Source organism: Manihot esculenta, chromosome 3 (assembly GCF_001659605.2).
Source record: "Manihot esculenta cultivar AM560-2 chromosome 3, M.esculenta_v8, whole genome shotgun sequence".
Classification (NCBI taxonomy): domain Eukaryota; kingdom Viridiplantae; phylum Streptophyta; class Magnoliopsida; order Malpighiales; family Euphorbiaceae; genus Manihot; species Manihot esculenta.
Genome location: NC_035163.2, coordinates 7179486 through 7184436, shown reverse-complemented (window position 1 = coordinate 7184436; position 4951 = coordinate 7179486).

The following is a 4951-nucleotide window of genomic DNA, read 5'->3' as shown; positions in this document are numbered from 1 at the left end:
GGTTTGGTCTAGGTGATTGGGTATTAGAAATTGGTTCTGCTGGGGAAGGAGATGGTGGTGCTGCACTCCGTGGGTTAGGGTTTTCTGAATTATGATAATATGGTAAAGGTAAGTACATGGGGTGGGATGGATATGGAGGGTAATACGAAGAGTAGGGCATGTGTGAGGGGTAAGGGTGATAGTTGGAGAAATCCGATGAACCTCCCATTAGATACTCGAGTCCCTGTGGGTAAAACTGGTACTAAGGTGGATAAAATGATCCTGAGGCCTGTGTGCCTTCTATTCCTCCTTCAAACTCTCCCATACTCTCTTTTTCAAAGCTAAGGCCCAAACTTATTTCTCTCCTCTGTTCATCTCCCACTAATTTTCTATCATCTGCTGACATCTTACCTTGGTTTGTTCTCCTTTTGTTTATATTAAAAGACCTTCTAGGGTCCCTTGATGCTTTTTTCCTATTATTTCTGCTTGCTCGAGCTGTTGATGGAGTAGCAGGAAAAAAGCTTCCATAGCCTCATTTTCAGATGGGGCACCAGTCAGCCAATCGTGTAGATCAACGTAAGCCACACATCTTAAAAAGCAACATGAAACAAATAAACATTAGCATAATACGATTCATGTGTATACACATGAGTCTACAACATACATATCATATCATTAATGCTCATTTACATGTTCATGACATTACACATAAGTATACATACATCAAGATAGAACTCTATATTCTATTCTTAGTGGACATGTATTTTTCTAATTGCTTGCCCTCTAATATTTATAAACCTAACACTCTAGTTTCGACCATATAAATCTAGGGCTCTGATACCAATCTGTAACAACCTAAAAACCGGACCGCTACTGGTGCTAGAGTTCAGATCGACTTAAGATCATCGAAGCCTGTAACAAAAGTTATATCTAATATAATACCAACATGATTTAAAATATATATAAAATATTATCATATCATGAACTAAACTTGTTATGTGCATACATCCATAACTATAAACATAAACTTATACTAGAACCCTTATCAAATGGTCTGGTATAGTCATCAATACATACCCTAGTTTAATTCAAACATAACATAAAAATTAAAATTTTTACCTACTAAGATCATTGACAAGGGGATTATAAATAAATTCTAGAAAAAATACAATGTTAAACCATAATAATATTATATGTCCACAACTAAACTATTACATGAAGGACTATACCCAAGGAAAATTGCTGAACTTCCATGCTAACTCTGATTCTGCAAATCTAGAGTTATTTAAAAGGGGCAAACTACTAAAGCCTAATAAGTAGAAATAAGGTATAAAACAATTTAATAAAACATATGCTTGCATATATGCGTCATAACACAAATAAAACATAACAAGATGTAATTGTCACCAGTAACCCTCCATAAAATTCAATAGTATCCGGCTCTCAATGGGTACTTCTCAGTACTTCCTCTTAAACATAACATATCCATAGTGGGTTATCAAATATCCATACATAATAACAATTAAATATGCAATACATCATATTCATAAATCTAATGAAAAATAATCTATTCAAATATACATGGTATTCTTAATGTACGAGTATCCTTAAAATATTTAGTTTGATTAAAATAAGCATTTAGTTTAGTTCTACTAACCTTTTGCAGACACAAGTCTCACTCTCACTGATGGCCTCTATGATATTTTAAGTCTGATTCTACACAGATGAATCTGGATGAGTGACCAAATATAACTTTTATAACTTTTAAAACTATCTCAAAATACTCTAAAAAGCGTACAAGAAAACACATAGCACTATAAAAATTAGTAGAAATAGTAACGGATATTAGTAATATATTTCAATCCGTTACAAATTAGTAACAGATTTTATAATCCATTATTAATTTTTGTAATTCAGTTATGGATTAACAAATTTATTACTAAATCTATTATTTAATAAAATTATTTGTAAATTTAATAACCGATTTTGAAATCTGTTACTAAATTAGTAAAAGATTAGTAATGAATTCCAGTTACTAAATTGGTTACTGAATAAATAAATTACTTAAATAGTAAAAAAATAAAATAATAATGGATTTAATAACAGAATGCAATCTATTACCAAATTTATAATGAATTTAATTCGTTACAATTTTTTGATAAAAAAATGACTTTTTATTTCTTTGAAATTTCATATTTTTTTCAATTTAGTAATAGATATAATTTGCTATTAAATCTATTATTAATTCAAAAATTAGTAAGAGACTAAATTTAAAAAAAAAATCACATTTTTATTTTAAAATTTCACCCTTTTTCTTTCTAATTCTAATTTAGTAATTGATGTAATCGATTCCTGAATCTATCACTAATTTGAAAATTAGTATCGGATTTCACAAACCATTACTAAATTTTAAAGAAAAATGCCACACTTTTATTTTAGAATTTCACATTTTTTCTTTTTAATTTAGTAAAAAAAATCTATTATTAAATCTATTATTAATTTAAAAATAAGTAATGGATTAAAACATCGGTTACTAAAATTTGAAATAAAATATCAACTTTTTATTTTTATTTGCCCACATTTTTTTTAAATTTAATAATGTATTGAATCCGTTATTAATTTATATATTTATATATCTACATACTTTATCTCCCTTCATTTCATTCATTTTCTTTCTCCTTTTATCTCCTCTATCCTTAATTATTTATCTTATCTTATTTTCTTTCTCCATATTTCTTCAATTTTCTCTTCCACTTTCTTTCACTATTCTTCCTTTTATCTCTTAATTTTTATTTTATTTTTTTATTTTCTCTCATATTTTTTCTTTCATTATCTTCTATTTTCTTTTTCACTTTCTATTATTTTGCCTTCCTTTTCCTCTCATTGTTCTTTCATTTACTTTCTTTTTACTCATATTTTATAACTTTTCTTTCATCCCTTTCTATTTTATTTTACTTTTTAATTATTTCTTTATTTTTTTTCATTTTTTCTTCGTTTCTTTCATTTTGTTTTCTTTTTCCTTTTTTTATCTTCTTTTTTTCCATTTTAAAAAATTTTCCCCTTTCCTTATTTTCTCTTCATTTTTATCATTATTTTCTTCTATTTTATTTTTTTCCTTATTTTCTCTTTTGTTTTTGATTTTCTTCCATTCTCTCATATTTTTTCATTATTTAAGATTTTTCTCATATAATTTAATAATAATTTTCTCATAAAATTAATAAAATTTAAAATACTAAAGTTAATATTTAATGTAAAATATAATGATAAGATTAATAGTTTACTATAATTAAATTAATATTTAGTGTAAAATATAATAAAAAAAATTAATAGTTTACTATAATTAAATTAATATTTAATGTAAAATATAATAAAAAAATTAATAGCTTAATATAATTTTTTTAATTTTTTAAAAAATTAGTAGCAGATTAGTAACCTAATATAGTTTTGATATATATTTTTTATTTTTTATTTTATCAAATTAGTAATATATTAGTAACGTATCTCTATCTGTTACTCAATTTAATAATGGATTTAATTTTTATTTTTTAAAATTTTTTATCAAATTACTAACGAATTTAAAATTAATTACTAAATTTTATTATAAATCTATTAATTACTAAATTTTATTACAGGTCTATTACAAAATTAGTTATAAATTATTAATCTGTTACTATTGAATTAGCAACGAGATTCATAGTAATAGATACTAATCCGTTACTAATTTGTTACTAAACATGTTAGAACGGATTTTTCATATATTAGTAATGAAAAAATCCATTACTAATTCAGAAAAAATCTTTTAGGTTAAAAAACAAACTGGAAACGATTGAATATAAAATTTTGGGTGGCCTAAAATCCTCTTCCATGCCCGAAAATCCATTTTTCGGGTGCAGGTTAGGTTGCCAAAAGTGACAGTATTTTCTAACAAGTTTGACAATCGAACTTGAATTCACGACTGAATTTGGTAGAAGAACCCAATTATGCTTTGATACTCAAAACAACATCAAAACATAACTTCATAAACCATACTATAACAACACCACTAGATCCTAACAACTCAAAAGACCTAAAAACCGCAACATGCATCATCAAATAAGAATTCTAAATTCAAGATTGGGACTCTAAACACCCAGAACCTTAACATGCAAACTAAAAACATTGAAACTATCTATACATTTTATCCTAAACATTTAAGGGTAGCGCAAAAGCAAGATTAAAAGTTACCTTCAAGAGGAAAACACCCTAAAACAGAAACCGAAAGCAAGAGAGGGAATCTTGATTCTTGATTAAACCTTTGGAGCCTGTAATCTTCAATTCCAAAGCAAGGCAAGTTAAAATATTTTAGATTCAGATCATTTGAAACTTAAAAAGTGTAACGAGCAGTACTCACTGCTGCTCTCTCTGGTTCCTCTAGTCGGTACCTATACAGATAGACGCAAATGAGGGACCAAACTAGCTTATGACCAACTCTAGTAAACTCCCCAAGAATCCCCGTCAACTTACTCAAACATCCATGCAAAGCATGCAAAGGAAAGCTGGACAGGACACTTTCGGCGGCAGGTTCGGCGGCCGAAAGTCCTCTCCAGAGACGAAACTCAAGCACCTTCGGCGGCCGAACTTCCACTTTCGGCTGCTGAACCCTTTCGGGGGCAAGTTTCGGGGGCCAAAAGGCACTCCAGAGACGAAAGTCTCTACCCTTCGGCGGCCGAACTTCCCTCCAGAGCCGAAAGTCCAAAAGCTCGAGGGCAAGCTTGGGCAGCCGAAGCCACCTCCTCTCTCCTCCTCAGGGGTTCGGCGGCCGAATGTACCTTCGGCTGCCGAACCTGAGTTCATCAGCAGGGCAGAAACTTGCCCTGCCTCTCACCAAATGCACAAAACCCTCTCCAACTCAAACACCTCACTTCCTCCACTTGCATGCACTCATGTATATGCTCAAAGGGGTCAAAAACTAGCTAATAACCCCAAACATACA